Genomic DNA, 11,625 nt, shown 5'->3' on the forward strand with positions numbered 1-11,625 from the left:
ATGTCGTGGGTTCGAACCCGGACCTGGACAAATATCTCCAAATTTTTCAAAAAATGTGAGCGAAAATTATACTTGAAATTTATGAGCTTTTCGGTAAACGAAAACAACATGATGAAGCTTGTATACACCTGCAAAGCAATTCAATGGAAGAAGAATTATATGTGAAGTTCTCAATCCGCTATGGGCCCACCTGGGAACTACTGCCTAATCCCTCTCTTTTAAAAAAAAAAGTTCTCAGTGACCTTCTGCATACAATCGAATGAAGTCCTCATTCCTAGCGTGCGCCATTTTTTGCCCTTTTTTACACATTTTGTCAAATTCATTTAATTATTTAAGCGTCTATTTTTATAATCAAAAAAATTTTACAACAAAAAATTGAACCGACTATAAAAAATCATGAAAATATTTTTCTACCAGTCTGAAGTCGGTCGGTGCCTCAGCTCGAGCCAGCAGGAGTGATTGAAGCCCAACATTTAGTGCGTAGGTGAGGTAGATTTACTATAGGTCCACTCCTGCTGGCTCGTGCTGAGGCACTGACCGACTTCAGACTAGTAACAGTAACAGTTCTGAGGTAACAAACATAAAAAAATACAACCGAATTGATAACCTCCTTTTTTAAAGTCAGTTAAAAATACACCTAAAATGAGAGTAAAACTCGAATTAAAAACATTAAGTCCCTCGTACCTAAGCAAATAGAAAAAGGGACGATTAAAATTAAACTGTCACTAATGTCTTATGTTTTTGCCCAATAAATAGTACCAATATTCCGTTATAGTACAGAAATAACCACTGAAAAAATATTCTCTTTCTTCATCAATTACGACTCAATACTAATCTGCGTATATTTTCTTATAGCTCTAATTTCACTGAATAAACAATCAAATCCAAACTTAAATAAATATAAAGTAAAGAATTTTTAACCTTAAATCAAAATACCGAAAGGTTGTTTATTTCAGGCGTAGGCCCTGCGTATAATTTCTTACTCTAGCCATCAACTTACCTAGTTAGTTATACTGAACCGCCTACGCTTAATTGATACGGGTGTAAGTACAATTTCGGATGTAGAATTAGAGGCCTATTAGAGGCTTTATTTAGACAGAATTATCCGGAACCAATAAGAGAACACGCATGCGCCAAACTTGATGTCGTCATCAAATTTCATGTCGTCATAAATTCATGACGTCATCGTTTTGGACACGAGGCGACGATGACGTCGTCGTTGGCAGAGCGAGGGGAGGAAGGGGGAGTAGCGGCTGATCGATACCGTCTATGATAATAATAACCAGCCCAGCGGAGCTCGACTAACGGCGCCACGGGCGCAGATATACAGCCTTTCAATAAGTCACGGGTCGGCTGCTCCAGTGCCCTGCCCAGCACAGGATGCATTCTATAATACGGGTCAGTAAATTTATAGCATGGTTTGCGGCACCTGACATTTTGTGATATCAAAAGGATCCAGAAACAATAGCGGACCGCATGACCTTGATATTGATTTACTGAACTCTAGCCTTAGTTATCAAGTATTGGTGGGTGGTAATCCAAAAACTGTTTTGAAGCTCCTACACCATAGTATCATAATAAATAGTTTACTATGGATAAAGAATTAGCCATTTCTACATTTAGGTGAAAATTATAAACTTACTAATAATTAGTAGTCTTGAATCCTAACTATAACAACAACCCCTACTAATAACATGAATATGCGAAAGCATTTCCGTCGGTCCATTACCTCTTCACGCCTAAACCACGGAATCAATTTATATGGTACTAGCTTTTGCCCGCGGCTTCGCCCGCGTGGAATTCGGTTATCGCGCGCTGTTCCGTCTTTTTTTCATATGTAGCTGCTTAAATATAAAAGGGTCACAAATAAAAAAAATTGTAATAATTTCATGTGAAATAGCATTTAAAGTGCAATTATTGCGATAGAAAAAAACTTTTTTTTTATTTATGGTCTTTTTGCATTTAAGCAACGATGCAGTAAGTAAACCCTTGTATTTTATTATATTATAATTTGTGTCAAATAAATCCAATCAAAACATATAAATGTGAAATGCGAGCCAAGTTCAATATTATGATAAATGCCTTGGTTGTTGACTTTAACGACAAAAAAAAGTGAGATCTAAATGGGTGCAATCGTTAGTCCTGCAATTTATTTATAAGAATATAAAATATTTTATAACAACTTAAAATATCATTTCTTCTTATAACTTAGGATAATATATTGAAGCCTAAGGCCGGACTTGGCTAGTTCTCATATAAGAATTATTATTAAGTACCTACTAAAACAGTCATGGAAGATCCCTATGTTTGATGACTAGTTTCTACTTATAACTTAGGATAATATATTGAAGCCTAAGGCCGGACTTGGCTAGTTCTCATATAAGAATTATTATTAAGTACCTACTAAAACAGTCATGGAAGATCCCTATGTTTGATGACTAGTTTCTACCAGCAAGCCAAATTTTCGGAAGAATAAAATAAGAACTTACAACTTGCGAGGGCTATAATATAATTCGTATATGAAAACTAGCCAAGTTCGACCTGAGGCTTCAATATATTATCCTAAGTTATAATAAGAAATGATATTTCAACTTGTTATAAAATATTTTAAGTTGACTTACATGGCACCCATTTAGATCTCACTTCTTTTATCGTTAAAGTCAATAATCAAAGCAATTTTATCATACTATTGAACTTGGCTCTTATTTCACATTGGTTTAATGTTTTGATGGGATATCATTACTTTTTGTACAGAAATAATTTAATTTAAAAATTATAATAAAATGATTTTACTAGTTTCTGATTTATTCACCCAACTACCTATCTAGATGCCAGTTTTGAACTTTCTCTTTCTAGGTCATCTGGAACTGGGTTAGAGGTGAGTCAGTGATAAAAATGACGATTTTGGATGTTAATATCTAAATAACCGTTTGAGGTGTGTTTATGAAATTTGGACCACATATTATTATGTATCTCACAAGTCTCAATAAATGAGCCAAATTAGAAATGTTTATGTGAAATAGTTTTTGAGTTATGAGGGGGTCAAAAGTGTCTCCAAATGGTTCGGTTAAAATTACACATGGCGCTGCTCGCCAATTCTGTTAGCTTGAACTAGGCTTGATACGCCACCGCGTGTCTAGTTAAATTTTTAACTAGTTGGTAGTTTTTTAAGTAGTTGGTTGGTAGTCATTTGAGCTGTAATACTTTCATTCACTTATTCAATCCATTCGTAGAAATGCAACGCACAGACTTTATCACTTTAAAATGGCATTTTTGAGTGACATATTTAAAAAAATCGTCTGCACAATATATTGTGCGATGCAACATAACATCCGATTGGAATTAAAGCTAAGCTAGTCAGTCATTTTAACGTACGTATTATAGTGTATAAATTTAAAATACATATCGGCTGAAATATATACAGTTGAAATACCGAAAATCATAAAATATAATGCATCAAAATATATAAAGTTATGTGACATAAGTTCTAAACGCATAAGCTTGAAAGGCATATTGGTCAAAATTTATAATAGTTACAATGCATAATGGTTTTTAGTCATATATGGCACAAAATGCATATTTTGATAATGTATACATTCAAAATACATCAAATTATAAAAAAATAGTGAAATGAAATATCAATCAATATCTATATAGTATGTTTTCTATAATGGTTGAAATACATAATAGACACTGACATTTCACAAAGAAAAATGCATATAATACAATCCTGGCACTCGCCGGCCGCTGCCGCGGCACGCTCACTTCGCTCGCTCAGCTCGTGCTTGATTTGGTCATAGTTGAACCCAACACGCTCCTCCTCGCTACGCTCGTCGTCGCACCTAAAGTTTCTATTCAATTAATGATCAGACTTTAGTTTAAAATGCAAGGCATTGTTAGACAACACAGCCACCGATCAGTCGGTATCTTATAGGTTAGGTTGGGTTAGAGTTTCGTCCAGGCGCGAAGCGCCTTAACTACGCTGAATAGAAGCTCCGTCGACACTGTCTTGTAGTCCTAAATTTTTCAGAATTTAACATCTAAATACAACGTAAATAGACTGCAGATGATGATGAACATGAACATGGGCATTATGTATGGTATGTATTTTGAACATTATGAAAAACGTACTATAGGAATTTTAATTGTTATTTCTTTTAACTATTATATATTCTGAACATAAACATTGTTAACTTGGTAATTTTTAATGTATGTATTTCGACCAATATGAAAAACGTGCTTTATGAATTTTGATTATTATTTATTTTAACCATTATATTTTCCAATTTTCGCTATTTCAACTGTATGTATTTCAACCAATATGTATTTTAAATTTATACATTATAATACGTACCCCTTTTTAAGTGACACTGGCAGGTAAGAATTTTTAAAGTCAAATACTTAAGCTCGGAAATGTACTGTAGTGACCTATGGCAACTTACGTTTAAAGTCGGTACGCCGCCCTTTTATGATTACACTTTATTTGAAGATTGTAGGATTTTTAAGTGCAGTAAATCTCAACTAATCCCATCTCCTTCACGCCGCGTGTTGACATCACTCATGTACTCATGTTAAATAAGTATGTACCCAACATACGTAGTTAATCGCGTTATCATGAAAAGGCTATCAGATAAGATAACAAACTCCAATAAATACAGATTGTAATTGTAATACGACTAATATAAGGTTCATTATTATAAACACGTCATTTACGATTCTACCTAGTTTTCCACTAGGTCAATATCTCTGTACAGATATCAATATCTATTACTATACCAAAGTATATAGTTAGACTGTATAAAAATGTAAATTAACTGACACAAGCCTGCTTGTTAATTTTGCCGAAATATTTCAAATTTCGTTTAAACTTAAATATAATTAAGTACAGTTAAATGCAGAAAGTTATACATGCTATATCACCCATCGCTCCCCCTGCCTCATCGTCTGACCTACTCGTAAAACACTAACACTAGATATAGTACCTACTAGAACATATTATTTATGAAATATCGATTCCAAATAATATAATATTGTCAATACGTAATACGTGTTAAAAATGTTGGAGGAGCGGAGCGTTCTATCTAACACAAGCTTTTTAGCCTAAAGGGACGCCCCAGGTACTGTAAATCTACTTACTTATAAATATGAAATAGAGAAAGTGTCAACCAATGAAACACATAAAATTCAAAATCTCATAAATCTTTTGTTTTGACAGATAGAAGTCTGAATTTTTTACTGTCTACGGTAATTTTATTAGGTATCACGTGACATATACAGTATTCTTTAAGAATGTGTAGTTGGTCATCAAAAAAATAAAATGTAAAAAATGGGAAAATTTTCACTGTGTCCACAGTGGTGTACAAAATGAAACCCTACATATTTAACAATGAAACGTGAAAACTAATACAATTTGTTTCATAATTTTGGGACGTATCTATGTAATAGGTTAATAAAAAATGCACAAATATAATCAACAGTTTTAACTACAATTTTGATCAGTCTTATAAGGTGTGTCCCATGCGTAAATGTTTCATTGTTGATTACCTAAGGTATTTTATATCAACCTCGAATTTTAGCCTACTAAATTGTGCCTCTTTAACACGCGATCTAGTCCACGATAATCTACGAAATACGATTAATATTAAAAAAATATCAAATAGATTTAATTTATAACCATAATTTAATGAAAATTCTACAAAAAATGCTTTAAATCCTTACTTTTGTGTCAATAATACTGAAAAAGCTCCGTAGACACGTGGTCTTCCACGTGACACCAATGAAAACAGGGGTACAGTGGGGGGTTCTCAAGGGTGTCCTTACGCGATATAGTGCACGATCTGGCAAGGTGGCACTTTATAAATATCGCAATGTTTCACTGTGTACCTAAGTTTCATTGATGGACACATGACATTACTAATTAATTGATCCCTACTTCTTTACTAATAAGTATTATAAATAAAAAAGTGAATTTGTTTGTTTCGCTTCCACGTCCCACTTAATGAAGTGATTCACATGAAATTTTGCAAACACCATATCAGAAGTCCAGAATAAATAATAGGTTAATAGGATACCTTTTATCCCGGAAAATTTAGTACCTACTGAGGGCGCGCGATACACGAATATTTTTTTTAGACGAAATCGCGGGCGACAACTAGTAAAAATTTAACTCGACAAAAATATTGTATCATTCACGTACGTATCTGGTGTAGCTGCCCTCCCTTGCCCCCTAGATGACGCTCACCTTTATAGCTACATTGTATTATTTGCATTTTCTATTCTTATCTCCGTCCATGATTCTGCGCATGTTATTCACTGAATTCTCAGAATGTCCTAATAAAAGGCCGTGAGCTGTATTATTCATACTATAGCTTCATTTAGCCAGAGTCTAAATTTTAAACGCTGCGTAAAATACTTATATTGCGAATTTCGTGCCGCGCAGCTGTGAATTTATAATAATAGTACCTGGGCGACCGAGCTTTGCTCGGGCTAAAACTCGATAACAAGCGTTTTCCCAGAGATAAGACCAACCTCAATCGATTTGTCATCCCCGAAAACCCCTACATACCAAATTTCATCAAAATCGTAGGAGCCGTTTCCGAGATTAAAATTACGAGAATTGCTCATTTAAAGATAGATAATAAATTCATTTAAGTATTTCGGGCAACTTACCCGTCAAATAAATAATTAAATAAATCAGTGATCCGTCATTAGCAGCAATGTATCTACCGCAACACGCATGACATTTTACAAGCCTTTTCACGCATCGTATAAATAAAAAAAAAAACATTAAATTATAAAAATCAAAAACCCGACTGCCAAAACTAAAAGGAAGAAAATAAGCCTAGTGGTCTAGAACTCTGTTAAGTAGCTTATTTAAAGTTCAACAGTCGGGACCCATTACTAAGAGATTTTGAGCGTCGATTTAAATGGCTAGGCTTATTTTCTTTCTTTTAGTTTTGGCAGTCGGGTTTTCGTTTTTTATTTTAATGTTTTATTTTATTCTTTTTTGATATTTATGTGAAAACGGTAGATTAAAAGTATTATAACCCATACATATTTAGATTGGACTAATTATTAGCTTTCATTTGATACCCATATTAATACAACACAATTTTTTTTTTATTTCCTCCGCCATATTTTTTTTCCCAGATGCCATATTGAAATATTATATAGCCTATGTCACTCCGACAGTTATGACGAATCCAATGATACCTCATATGTTACAATCCGTCCAGCCGTTTAGGCTGCAGTGAGGACCAAAGAAATGAACATACATACATACATACTACGCTCGAAAAACATAACCCTCCTTCGGGCAGTCGGATGATAAGGAATAAAAGGCTAACAAATGATAAAAATATTTTAAAGATTGTAAACAGTATTAGTTCGAAACGAGCAGCCATAACGACAAATATATAGCTTTGTTTTGACAACTTCACTCCAAATGTATTATTTCAAGAATCACAAGTACCTATAGCACTAGCATTTATCCGCGGCTTCGCTGGCGTGAACCATTTAGCAGTTGAATCAAAATTCTGTACCCTTAGGGCCTGTTTCACCATCCATTGATTAGTATTAACCGCCGGTTAAATGTGATGCCGTCTCCGTCTATTCGAACAAAACAAACAGAGACGGCATCACACCTTACCGCCAGTTAACACTAATCAATGTATGGTGAAACAGCCCCTTAGTGTAAGTTTTCGGTTACAAAATACGTCTCGATCGCGTCCGCGTTAAAATCTCAATTTATATGGAAACATGAACAGCGCCTCTAGCGGAACGTTTGCGATGTTCGTGTTTTCTAACAAATAAATTGAGATTTAACGCGAACGCGATCGAGACGTATTTTGTAACCGAAAACTTACACTAAGGGCACTGGGATTATACTAATTTTCGGATTACTCGCAGTAGTTTCTTTAATTCCTTTATTTTCATAATAATATCTCCTTTTTAGCAAAAACGGAACCCTTATAGTTTCGCCATGTCTGTCTGTCTGTATGTCTGTCTGTCTGTCCGTCCGCGGCTTTGCTCAGGGACAATCAATGCTAGAAAGCTGTAATTTTGCACGGATATATAAGTAAACTATGCCGACAAAATGGTACAATTAAAAATTGAAAAAAAAAATTTTTTAGTGTACCTCCATAGACGTAAGTGTTTTTTTTTCTTTATTTTCCAACCCTATAGTGTGGGGTATCGTTGGATAGGTCTGGAGGGGTTGATAAGACGATTTTTCGATTCAGTAATGTGTTTGCGAAATATTCAACTTTAAAGTGCAAATTTTCATTAAAATAGAGCGTCGTGCCCCCCCTCTAAAATCTAAACCGTTGGGAAAATTTGAAAAAAATCAGGATGGTAGTAAGTATATAAAACTTTCAAGTGCAAATTTTCATAACGGCTAAAATTTGCTTTGAAAAAATTATTATGTAGTTATATTATAGTAAATAGCAGCCTAAGGTATAAAATATACCTAAACTTGGAAGATTCCATATAAAATACGAAATTCTTAGAAAAATATTACTTATTTTATTCCTAATGGCTACGGAACCCTATTTTGGGCGTGTCCGACACGCTCTTGGCCAGTTTTTTTGTAGGTACTGCCAAATAAACTACTGCGAATAATCCATATCCCAACGGGAGTTCGCAAAAATTATATCGTTAAGTATATTTTAAAAAATCAATCTATACCTAGATAGATACCGTACCTAAGTTCTCAATTCCATCGAAATCCGTCCAACCGTTTTAATGGAAACGACACAAACCTTCACACTTCTTTATAAGTAGTAGAATTATTCTGGGAGAGAAGTTCTGGTTGAAATGATTAGTACCAAAGCCCCTCCTGTCTAGTTAGGAATTTACGTGATATTAGTGCAATATTATATTAGGGCAATATTTAATTCGGAAATATTAGACCTACATACCTACTTTAATTTTCTTTCACTCCAACGTTTTTTCCTATAGGAAGTAAGTAAACGATTTAATTACAATAGACAAAAAAATATTATTTTGATTAATATGCATACCTGTAGTTATTTATTGTATTTGTGTGTCTTCCGGATTAGTGAATAAATGTCTTCTTTCTCTCTTTTTCTTTCATTTATGTAAATAATATTCTATACTTAAAAATAATATTTTTTATGCTTACTATTTCACAAATACCTATTTATTTTATATTATGATGTCACTGGGATGGTGGTATTCAATAATTACACAGTTTATTATGGAACTGATTCTAAATTAAATAGCTCATATTCCTCCACTGTTAAATTTTCCTTAACAACAAACAAAAGCGCGTTAATCTATTTAGGTATCTGCTCAGACTTATTAAGTACCTAACGTAGTAGCTAATTCGTTGGTTATTTGCCAAATAATCAAATCCTACAACCATCTTATTGAAAGGGAACATCGCAATAAACCCAGATATGTATTTTCGTCTTTGGACTCGTTTCATTTTTAAACATAACCTCAAAATGCTGTGTATGCAAATTGATCGAAGGGCATGCATTATACTCACAATAACGATCATTTTCAACTTCTTTTGCACTATTTATGTCCACTTCACGCACACACTGACAATTATAATGTACATACGCCTGCGATGAAGATGTATAGTTAATGTCTGGAGTTAAACTGTGTCGCACGATGCTAACTGATAACACGGAGTGGACGGGCCGCGGGTGTTGTGTAACATAGGCGTTAGGGCAGTAATAGATGAAGCCACTGTTTTGCCCGCCGAGCCCGTGCCTAATTAGTACAATTTACAAACGCACTCAGAATGTTCCGTCGAGCTGACAGCATCGAATCGAAACAAACGAGTTGCGTTCACGTTATCGTATTCTCGGGCGAGTTGCGCTGCGTTCGCGCACCGCGCTATAGGACAAGCGCACGCACACACGCAAACACCCCTACACCCGTATAGCGGCAAATACAGACGACGTGCGGCTGACTCCCCTACTACGCTGCGCGCTGGCATGTGCGATGTGACTGATAATATCTCTGTTATCATTTCTCATGCTAATCCCACAGACGAAATAGTGACGTGGTTTAGTACATTGTGTCTTAAGGGCGGTAAATAAGTAATTATGAACGAGAGGCTTAGAAGCGTGATTAGCAGCATCAGTACGGACACTGACTCATTTACCGACCTTGGGCTTCATGACAAGAAAATTTGTACGGGCAATGACTCATTTACCCACCACGGGTTTCATGACAAGCACATTAAGGTCGAGGGTTTTATTTGGGGGGTTGCAACCAAGGTAGCCTACATGTTACTAAGTACACTGTATACGAGCAAGTGTGATGAAAAATTATTTTTCACACCTCTCCTTCAGAAAAGTAACTTTTCCTCCCTGACGAGAGGGAGCAAAGCGCAACTTTTCTGTGCAAGGCTTTTCTAAGTGTTTTATTGCAAATGCCATTTTTTGAACTTGATCATTGTATAGCCACGCCATTCTCTATGATGGTTGTTCTTTAAATAATATTTAGATTTTTTTTCAAGTTTCTTAATGCTCGGTGTGAAAAGTTGTATGAGCCACTCGGGAGCAAAATTATTTTCATCTTGGGCGTTAACACATGAATCCCTCATTATGCTCATGATTCTACTTTAGAATCACGCATTTTGCTCACTCTGTGAGACAAAGTAACTATTTAATTATTTTTTTTAATGCTGAGTACAGCGTTGGGTCTACTCACTGAATTCCAAATATTGGAACTTTACTTTGATCTGTCATTTCACTTCAACACGCAAAAAGCGAGAGATAGGATCAAATGTGTTGATTACGATCTTAAATTAAATTTTTGATATTAAAAATATATCGAAAGATACCTAATAAGTTACATGACAATGAAATATTTCCAAAATGTAAATTTTCCCGATCTTTCAATAAAGTATGCAACCTTGTTGCACGAAAGCCGCTTCTCTTGTTTTTTTTTTTTTTAAAAGAATTCCGTATACGGCCTCTACAGTTGGAATAAATATATGTTAAATTGAATTAATTTTCAACAAATCTATTTATGTATATGCAATGGAAATCTTGAAAAATATATATCTAAAGGTTTAATAACATTTATAATAAATTATACGTTTATTGTTCAACCTTTTTAATGACCCAAAGAGGCTTTTTGCTGTATTAAAAAATAAGTATGACATATTTTACAAGTTCTAAGTTCAAATTACAATGAATTTTTATGAGTATAAGATTTGTGTTATACCTACTGGACACTTTTTCGTTCCGAATTCAAAGCCTCTCTATTTACCGTTTTCACAACAATGTTTGGCATTCTTAACTTTCTGGTGACTTTTTAAAGATGTAATCGCGACTTTTCGTATCATTTTTGAGTAAGGGTTTTAAATGTGATTATTATATTTGTTTCTTAATAATCGGATTTTATTTAAAAAAATTGTGTTTGTTTTGTAAACAGGTAGGTATATGTGCTTTTATTCTTATGTTACATTTAACTTATGTTCTCGCTGCTGAGGTGAAAAATTGTATGTGTCACACGTGACCAAAGTTTTTTTGCATCTCGTGTGTTTTCGTATCCCTTGCTGCTCTCAGGATTCTAACCTAGAATCACTCGCTATCGCTCGTGATTCAATTATACAAACCTTCTCTTACTCGGTATTCAAAA

At 34.5% G+C, this 11,625-nt stretch overlaps 1 protein-coding gene across 2 annotated transcripts in view; it reads right to left on the reverse strand.

The window, feature by feature from the left end:
* LOC141426670 (uncharacterized) overlaps nt 1–9,896 on the reverse strand; it is a 19,199-nt gene extending 9,303 nt beyond the window's left edge. Inside the window, exon 1 of one of the 2 annotated variants that reach the window (XM_074085758.1) lies at nt 9,512–9,896. The gene's annotated coding sequence lies outside the window, so the exon portion shown is untranslated. Of the gene's footprint in view, nt 1–4,442; nt 4,549–9,511 lie in introns of those variants that run through there. The other variant, XM_074085760.1, reaches the window with a different exon arrangement.
* Nucleotides 9,897–11,625: the final 1,729 nt, after the last annotated feature.

This window comes from Choristoneura fumiferana, chromosome 3, assembly GCF_025370935.1.
Source record: "Choristoneura fumiferana chromosome 3, NRCan_CFum_1, whole genome shotgun sequence".
Taxonomy (NCBI): Eukaryota; Metazoa; Arthropoda; class Insecta; order Lepidoptera; family Tortricidae; genus Choristoneura; species Choristoneura fumiferana.